This window comes from Mustela nigripes, chromosome 10, assembly GCF_022355385.1.
Source record: "Mustela nigripes isolate SB6536 chromosome 10, MUSNIG.SB6536, whole genome shotgun sequence".
In the NCBI taxonomy this organism is placed as follows: Eukaryota; Metazoa; Chordata; class Mammalia; order Carnivora; family Mustelidae; genus Mustela; species Mustela nigripes.
The window spans coordinates 6,249,057-6,259,323 of record NC_081566.1 but is presented as its reverse complement, the minus strand read 5'-3'; positions in this window follow the sequence as shown (position 1 = coordinate 6,259,323).

Sequence of the window (10,267 nt, the reverse complement as noted above, 5' to 3'; positions counted from 1 at the left end):
AACTAAGAGTAGCAGAGCCTCTGTATATTGCCGTGTGCCAGTGCTGGTGTGAACACTCAGCAGGGATTAAATTATTTTACCCTCACGGAGAATCCTACGGGTACCCCTACTACCTTATTGTACAAATGAGAAAATGGGTAATTAAAGATTGGGGCACTTGCTGAGAATTTTGAAATGAGTAAGCAGTAGAGCTGGGACGTAAGTCCAGACACTAGGCTCCTAACCAATGAGAGGTTTCCAAGAACCTGCAAGAAGAGAATGTAACCATTCCAAAAGGACAATCTGCTTCTACTGCCACTCTTCCTTCTTAGTCCGTTTCTTATCTGTTCAACCTGCTAAGATCTGAAAGATCTTACTTCTTTACTAAAACTGTTCTTCCAAGAATCAAAGGTAGCTGCTTCAACCCAAAATGTTGGATAAGGTTAATTGGCATTTGGTACCCATTTCCTTCATCTACATACCCCCACTCAGCATCAAAAGGGATGAAAGGGTAAAACTATGGTTTCTAGACTCCAGCGCAGTTAGAGTTCCAGGTACAATTCTGTTCAGCAATGAGAGGCATCCCTGTGAGACTCAGAAGGCTGAGGTATAGCAGATGCCCTCTTCCTGCTGATGGGGACAAGGGTGGTGCAAGAAGTTCTACGGCCAGCTCCATGGAGGGCGGGGTGTGGTGACAACAGCAGGAACAGGAGCAGAACTTTGCTGACCACTGGATTTCCATGAAGATCACTTCTTCCTTCCAACCCTTAAGTGTTATCACTCAGGACTCTGGCCTCGATTCTCTTCTTTTTGTCCACACACACTTTCCCTTGATCACATCTTTTCCCATAGCTTCAGGTACAACTTTTAAGATAATAATTTTCAAGTGTCACCCAAACTCTAGAGTCCAATGTTTTGTAATTGCTCGAACCTCCTCATAATATACCCTGCGGTCACTTGAGACCCAGTTGAACTCAGTACCTAGGTATTTGTCTGCCCAACCTCAACCCTCTGTCAGTCCTGCTCTTCCCAGCTTCTGGCCCTTTCCAGGAATCCCATCACCATTCATTTCCGTCATGCGGACTCAAGGTGCTCTTTGCCCTTTGTTTCTCTTACTTCTTCTCTCTAAACCATGAGACAGATGCCCTTTCTATTTCCACAATTCCATTCACATAGTGTGGGCCCTTCTTAACTTATCCAGGAATCTAATGTGTTATCTTTTCTCTTTTTTCATTCATTTTCTTCTTTTTCGTTCATTGCAAATTTTCATGGTGCACCCACCATAGGCAAAGCACTGGAAAGAGGCCAATTCATATTCAAGTTTTGGTCAACCTCCTCTTTCACTTGGTGTTTTTCTTCTTCATTTGTATTTAGCCAAACTATGTGGTTAGGTTTTGTTGCTATTAATGACTATATGAGGACACTGATTGAAAGAGTTCATGTTGCAGTATGGAAGACAGATACACACATCTCTGTGTAATACACTCATTTATGTGTATATGTAACAGCAACAGGAAGTAAACTGACATCACAGTGGTGTGAGTACACTGCAATGGGACAGACTAACTCTGCAGAAGTAACTAACTCAAACTTTGATGACAGAAAAGGATTAACAGAGGAAGCGATACCTGAATGGGTCCTTGTTGAATGAGGATTTAGGTGGGAAAACTAGGAAGGAGAGAATACTTAGGCTGAAGGAAGAGCCTAAGAAAAGGGCAAACACTGCATGCATACCTGTTTGGGAGAAGGTCAGATTGTTTGGAAAAGCTGAAGGATAGGATGTGTGTGTGGTCAGGATATGTTAGGGAAGCAGACTGGAAAGTAAATTAGGTAATATTAAGAAGACCTGTGTATAAAATTACAGAAATTTATACCTCAGTTTGTAGGCAATGAGAGATCCATTCAAAATTTTAAACCATAGCCATGGCATTTTTATTTCTGGCTTTTTTGGCTTTTTTATTTCTTTTTATTTCTTTTTTTGAAAGCTCCATCGGAGAGAGTTCTGAAGACTAGACTGGATCCATGGTTTTCTACCTGGATTCTACCAAGCCTCAATAAGGTTATGGTTGCCAACAATTAAATATGAATTTAAATTGTGTATGTGATTATATGCATTTTTCTAAAGAAAGTGTCTATATTGAGACTGCCCAGGAAAATGTAATGTGAGCTACACATGTAATTTTAATTTTCTAGCAGTCACATAAAAAATAAAGGAACAGGTAAAATTAATTTTAAGAAAAAGTTTAATTTGCTAAACCAATCTGTCAAAATATCATTGTTTTAACATATAATCAATAAATATATTTTACATGCTTTTTTAAAATATGGAGTCTTTGAAACCAGGTATGTATCTTACAGTTACAGCACATCTCAGTTTGGACAAGCCACTGTTCTAATGCTCTATAGTCACATGTGGCTGCCATATTGGACAGTGCAGGTCTCTACATTTTAATAGACTCCCAAAGAAATCCATGGCTTACCAGAAAATTAAGAACTAGCGAAACAGGGGAGAGGAGTGGCAAGCAAAAAAATGTCGTTTCAAAAGTGTATGAAAGATATAAAGAGGATCTGAGCTAGAGCAAGGAGATTCAAGATGATAACAGGACTTGGTCATCCGCTGTACAGAAAGCTCAGCTGAGGGAGAGAGGAAAATAAAGATGGCTGGAGGATTTCCAGCACTAGTAACTGGATGTTGGGAGATGCCATCTGCCTCTCTCCCTTACACATCCCTCTATAACTCAGAGTTATCTTCCAAATATAGACTGTGATCTTGTCACACAAATCCTTGCTCCATGGTCCTCAATTATCATTCACCCTTCCCTTGTCATTTCTGGAAACTAGTGATTCCAGCTCACTCCAGGTGTCTGTCCACACCAACATCTGCTTCTTCCTCCTGGTGTCCACTGAGGGTTTGCCAGGTTCCCTGGCTCTCCGTGCATGTGCTTCTCTCCTTCGGCTGCTCCTATGCCACTGTGTGTGGTCACGGTCCTATGAGCCTGCTTGAGCCTCCTCTGCCTAGATCACCCTAAGGCGTGTCAGCTTCGCACTGCATGAGAAGAATAACTAGGACCTCACGGGTTCCCTCTGTCTTCATGGGACTTAGCCCCGGGAGGCAGTTGGGGTATCTCCTCAGACTCCCTTCTGAGAGACCCTGAACAATTCCTAAGTCCGTTGCATTTCCTCAGGCTGTTCTGTCTTTCACCAGCTCTGGGGACGTTTTTCCTCCTCTTACATTTGCGTGCATGATCCTAACTCTATTATCCGTGGTTGGAGTGACTATGAGTCTCTCAGTGTGTCTGGGGACAATCCAGACCTAACCTCTTTTCCCAGCATAATGAATGGTGCTTCCTTTCACAATCAAAAGTGTCCTGGTTTGGAAGACAGAAAGTCTGTTTTGACATTCAAAAGCTGAGCATTGAATAAATTCTTTCTCTCCTCAAACTTGCCCCAAAGCATGGATGAACATAAAGAGGAATAACCACTAACTACATTTTCAAAATATTCTCTTACTGCCAAAGAATTTTTCCCTACCATAATTAACAAGTATAAAATAACATATAATAACATGGATATATACATATAATAACAACTATGATATTTATAAGAAAGATCTATATGTACCAATCACCCACTTTACTTAATGGGGAAACAGTAGAACTTTCACTCAGGAGGGAAAAAACCCAAATCTGTTGATTAGCATCTACGTTACTGTGAAAATCCCCACAGCCAAAAGGATCAGACCATTATTTTGTTAGTGAAGGGTTGATTAAAGCAGGGAAGTGGGGAAATCATTTATTTAAAATATAATCTATATATAAAACACATGTAATCTAACATATATACAAAAATCTAGTCTAATATAAATTAGAAGCATTAGTTATTCCCCAAGAATGTCATCTCACACTATGTAATGAAATACATTTCACCTAAATTAGACTGAATTTACTTAATATTACTTAAAATTAACCAATATTAATAAATTCCTCTTATTAAGCTGCTAAGTTTTACAATTCAAACATAAATTTAAAAAAAAAGAAATACAGGCAGGGCACTTGGGTGGCTCAGTGGGTCAAGCCTCTGCCTTTGACTCAGGTCATGATCCTGGGGTCCTAGGATCAAGTCTCACATCGGGCTCTCTGCTTGGCGGGGAGCCTGCTTACCCTCTCTCTCTGCCTGTCTACCTACTTGTAATCTCTCTCTCTCTGTCAAATAAATTTTAAAAAATCTTTAAAATAAAATAAAAAGAAAGAAAGAAAGAAAAAAAGAAAGAAAGGTAGGTAGGTCCTGGGCACCCTGGTGGCTCAGTGGGTTAAAGCCTTTGCCTTCGGCTCTGGTCATGATCCCAGGGTCCTGGGATCGAGCCCCACATCAGGCTCTCTGCTCAGCGGGGGGCCTGCTTCCCCTCCCCCCAGTCTCTGCCTGCCTCTCTGTCTACTTGTGATCTCTCTCTCTCTCTCTCTCTTCAAATAAATAAATAAAATTTAAAAAAAAGAAAAGAAAAAGAAAATACAGGCAAATTTGACTTCATCCTTGGATGAAGATTTCAAATATTGCAAAATAATGAAAGAAATAACAAAGAAATGTATTGCTATATTAACAACATACACTTCGGAACTTGTAGGCTGTATTTCTACAGTAGCACGGGTAGATGTAGAGGGAAACAATATATTATGGAAGCATTTATGATAAACATGACAAAGGGGTAATACCATCACTACCTGAAGAGCTGTTGCATAGCTTCAGAAACTACATACTATGATCTGGAAAATTGAAGGAATAGAACACATGCAAATAAACAGTGTGCAGGGTAGCAAATGCACGTGGTTATCATAAACACCGGCTCCTACAGTACAGATGAAAATAACAGCTAACTCGGGCTGGCTTGCCCCTGGTCCTCCCCTCGGTGAGTGTCAGCCAGTGCATCTGAAGCCAGGCTCACACTTGGCCCCCACGCTCTATCATCTCCTGGATGGCAAGAGTGAAAAGCAAGAGGCAACTGTAAGTGGAGAAACTGGTAAACACGCATTGAAAATTTAAAACACACACACACACACAAACATCTAATTGTCCTGTCTCTAAAAACAGGAAACGATAAACAACACATCTCACATCTCAACTTGGACAAATGAGAAGAAATTAATCACCGGTATTAAGAACTAGAAATTTCACATATTATGGAAGAGCAGATGTGGACAGCAATTTTCAAGCAATTTTAGATACGTGTAGGAGTAACCTTTAACAGCATTATGTACTATAGACATTCCTTGAATTTATCACGTTTCTGAAAACCCACTCAAATGCCAAACATGGGAAAGCTGACCAGTGGAAAAGTAAGTTCTGAAGACCGTTGTTTTCCAATTTTAACGTGGCTAAGATTCTCCTGAGGACTTTATTAAAATTCCATTTCTACCCTTACTCCGGGTAGAAGCAGAGGAATTTACATTCTTGAAATGTACCCCAGGTTATTCTGACACAGACTATCCACAGGCCACACACTAATAAACAGGTCTAAGGGGAAATTTCAATGATCAAGCTGCTAAAAATCATCCTAATACCCCGAAGTTCAGTTCCCTTTTTAGGTACCATCTTTTATAGGAATGTCCAACATTTCATATGTTTCTTAACTGTGAAATGACTGAAGGATGGTAAGGGTCAAGTGAGGATAAAAATTTGTCACTTTGGCTATACATAATAACTCCCATTTTCTATCTTCCATAATTTCACTCACTTTTATAAAATAAATAGGATAAATACATAAAATATGAAAATGATTGACAAACCCTTGGTGTCATAGAGACGAATGAAAGCTCACAGAGAATGCACTGGAACCTGGAAAATATCTAGCATTTCTTTTCCGGGCAGAGACGAGGCAGAACGGTGAACCATTCAGGATTATAGAGGACCGAGGTAGTCAGACTTAGAGTGTGATTTATATGAATTCTTTGAGGTTCACGTTAAGCTTGGCTCTGTCTGGAATCCTCTCTGAGGTATGTTAATCACCAAAACCTAAGTGCACAAACAAATATATATTACATTAAAGAAGATATTGCCAGAAATGAAGAGCTTGAAGTATTCATTAGCTGATGCATGGAATCCCAAATCTAGCATGTCAATAGGTGACTCAGGATGTCCCCATGAGAAAATTAGTGTCACTTATAAGCTGAGTGTACAAAATGTATGCTTAGAATGTACAGATGCTTTCACATAATACATTTTTAAAGATTTTATTTATTTATTTGAGAGAGAGAGAGAGAAAGAAAGCACAAGCAGGAGGAGAAACAGAGGGAAAGTGAGAAGCAGACTCCCCACTGAACAGGGAACCCTACATGGAGCTCGATCTCAGGACTCCAGGATCATGACCTGAGCCAAAAGCAGCCGCTGAACCGAGTCACCCAGGTACCCCTACATAATAGAATCTTTTTACAGCTTATTTATAATAGCTTATCTCTGGAAATAATTTAAATGTCCGATAAGAAGGATTGGTTTTTGTATTCATACGTATCCATATATATCCATTATGTGCCCGTACATACTCATTATGCATCCGTGATCCAGAATATCATGTAACCACAAAATTATTTATAAACAATCTTGTTTCATATTTGAAATGCTCTGAGATAATATTAAAGAGAAAAGCCATATGGAAGTTGAATACGGAGTATGATCTCAACTGAGCACAAAATGAACAGTCAGAAAACAGAATACTAAAAATGTAGAGGTAGAATTAGGACTGATTTGCTTTCCTTTAACTGTGCACTTCTATAAAGAGCTTTACAGTAAGAATGAATTACTTTTTAAAACAGATTTTATTTATTTATTTGACAGAAAGAGAGAGAGCACAAGTAGGCAGAGAATCAGGCAGAGGCAGAGGAAGAAGCAGGCTCCCCGCTGAGCAGGGAGCCGGATGTGGGTCTACATCCCAGGACCCTGGGTCCATGACCCGAGCCAAAGGCAGCCGCTTAACCCACTGAGCCACCCAGTATGATCTAGATCATATTCTAGATCTTCAGTTTTCTGATTAGGGAAACCTCTTGTTTCTTTACCTTTAAAATCAGAAAAATGATATCTAATATAAAGCATTATAGTTAAGTTTAAATGAGTTAACCCCGGGGCCCCTGGGTGGCTCAATAGGTTAAATGCCCAACTCTTGGTTTTGACTCAGTAACGATCTCAAGGTTGTGGGATGGAGCCCCACGGCCAACGCTGCACTCCTCCAGGAGTCTGCTTGAGAGTCTCTCTCTCTCTCTCCCATTCCCTCTGCCCCTCCCCCTGCTCTCTTTCTACTTCTCTACCATAAATAAATAAATCTTAAAAAAAAAAATAGTTAACCCATTGAAAGTGCTTAAGTCTCAACAGACCTTTAAGAAATGTTAGTTCTGGGGCACCTGGGTGGCTCAGTGGGTTAAGCCTCTGCCTTCAGCTCAGGTCATGATCCCGGGGTCTTGGGATCGAGCCCCACATCAGGCTCTCTGCTCAGCAGGGAGCCTGCTTCCCTCTCTGTTTCTCTGCCAAATAAATAAATAAAATTTAAAAAAAAAAGAAATGTTAGTTCTTTCTCTTAATTTATCCCAATTCCAGTGAAGACATGGTAAGGAGTTTCTCAGTAGTGTAACTACTGAGTAGAGAGAGGAAGCGACCAAGGTGCTCAGGTGTGTAGTGTGATATATCTAAACGCTGTGGTGTCTCCCATTAAGTTCAATCCTGTCTTGCATCCTGTCGGTGGGTGACTGCCAATACACACAGGCATACATGCATACACACATACAGAAATATTAAAGAATCTTCTTGATAATATGAAACCAAAGAACAGACTCTGATTTCAGACCTATTTGCCAGGACATGGGGTGTGTCTACTGGTCTTGATTTCTTTACCCACCCAAGGTCTGATTCTGCTGCCCGAGTTAGAGATCAATGTTACCAATCAATTTGGTTCACTTTATTAACTCTTAATAGTCTGACACTTGGGTGCAGAAGTTGAATCAATATTTTCCTATGGTGGCCACATGCATTTATTCAATATTCATGAATTTCTGAATTCTCAAGACTAATAGAAAATACTCCTATTATAACCAAATCCCCATAGATCTGTGACTTCTCGACCCTGACTCTATAACCACCCTTGATAAGAAAATCCCTCCAAAGGCACCAGCTGGGGAGAAGCCTCTCATCCTTGCTTTTCTAACAGGACAGGCCTGCAGTCCTTATGGGGCCAAGCTCATTCTGAGGCCAGCCAGCTGTCCCCCTGTCACTGATCCCACAGGGAGATATGTCACTCTCGGAAGTTCATGCAGGGGAGCTCAAGATTCACAATAATACAAGACAGAGGTCAAATGCTGTTCCGTACTAACTTCTGTTCCCTTCCAAATATATCAGGAACTTTTGCTTCGGGTCCTTTCAGACAGCAGGAATGTGTGTGTGGGAGAACAGAAGCAGCAGTGAGGGTTGCTTTATATTAATTCTGGCTCTGGACTGGAGAGGGGAGCCTGATCGATCGACTTTGTAAATAACCCAGAGCAGAGGTTAAGAAATAATAGTATTGTATATTGCCATTCTTAACAGAAACTAATTAAAAATTAATACTTTCTACTATTACAAGCACAACTAGAGAAAATCTCTTCAGAGTATTTAAATTCTGCCTGTTCCTCCAGAAATTGCTCTGAGATGTAATCTATGGCTATTATGCAGTAGTTGGGCAACACGCCTATTAAATAAAATATACCAGAAGATGGGGAGGAGAAGTGTTTCTTACCACAATGGAATAAGCAACCTTTTGTTCATTTGACAAAGGTTATTTGTATGTCTCCTACCAAGAACTCTGCTGGATACATCCATGAGGAAGGGTTATGGATGTCCCTCTTTCAAGATGGGGAAACTGAGTCAGAGAGCGATTGAGAGGCACTGATAGAACTAGGGCTTGAACCTGGGATGTCTGAGTCCAGAATTCTTTCTCTTGAAGATGTTGGCTAAGAATAACAAGAGAAAGAGAGACTTCCTATGGTGGGAATTCTAGAAGGAAAGGAATGCCTGATCCATGACAGAGGAAGGTGAAGGACAAGGTTGGCATCAGGCTGAGTCTAGAAGGAGCAGCATGCATTTTCAAGGTGGAAAACTACTTCAGAAGGAAGAAAGTGCACACTTCAGTGTGTGCCATTGTTCAACACTTTGCTTAGCTAGGGGGTCATTTTTACACAATGTTGGGTGGTAAGTCTTAGCATTCCCATCTTACAGATGTGGAAACTGAGTCCTGTAAAATGTGGTAAGTCATTAAGGCTGGTAAGATTACAGCCCCACGTTTGCTATTGTCCTTCCTAGGGGGCCCTGAAGAAGGAAGGGAGCCCAGACACATTCAGAGGGCCAGTCGGTCTGGATGTTCATTCCAGGACCACAGTTGTCAACCCAGTGTGTCCTCTGTGGCCACATGTCAGGAAATGAACTTCAGCCATAGTCACCAAGTGATTCACGTGAGTCTTGTATTCAGAAAGTGTATGGCATTGGGGCGGGGGGGAGAATGAACACTAAAAGGAGATCTAGGTGCAAAATCTGATACTTTTTTTTGGTTTGTTTTTTCTTTATGGGAATTTCATAACATAGCATTCACATTAGTATAATATCTAGTTTAAGTAAGACAAGAGGAAACATCTATTAACAAGCATACTGAATCTTATCTATGCAAAAGGATTCTGGTCTCTGAAAAATGACTTAAAATGTATAGTATATGTATAAATAAACTGTGGAGTATCAGTCGGCTGAGGCTATGTTGTGTGACAGTCACCAAATGACTACAGAATTACAGTGGTTTATGACAGCTAAGGTTTATCGCTCATCCTCGTATCTGTCTCAAACTGCTTATGCTCATGCCATCCTGATTCAGAGACCCAAGGACCTTGCTGGTCTCCTGGCAGGAAACAAAAGCAAGTGGGGGGTGGGGGCCGTGCATGGTGACTGTTGCTTTGTTTGGGAATCACACGTGTAACTTGTGCCCAGAGTAAGCCAAATTGCCAAGCCTCAGTCAGGGGGAGAAGGCATATACAAGCCTCTCTTAAGGATAAGTCCTGTAGGATGCAGAAATGAATATTTTGAACAATAATATAATCAACCACTATCAACCACTTAATTCAGACGGTATTTCTATTGAACAGAACAGATTGGAACCCCTTCTTTAGAATTACAGTCCAGGGGCGCCTGGGTGGCTCAGTGGGTTAAGCCGCTGCCTTCGGCTCAGGTCATGATCTCAGGGCCCTGGGATCGAGCCCCACATCGGGCTCTCTGCTCAGCAGGGAGCCTGCTT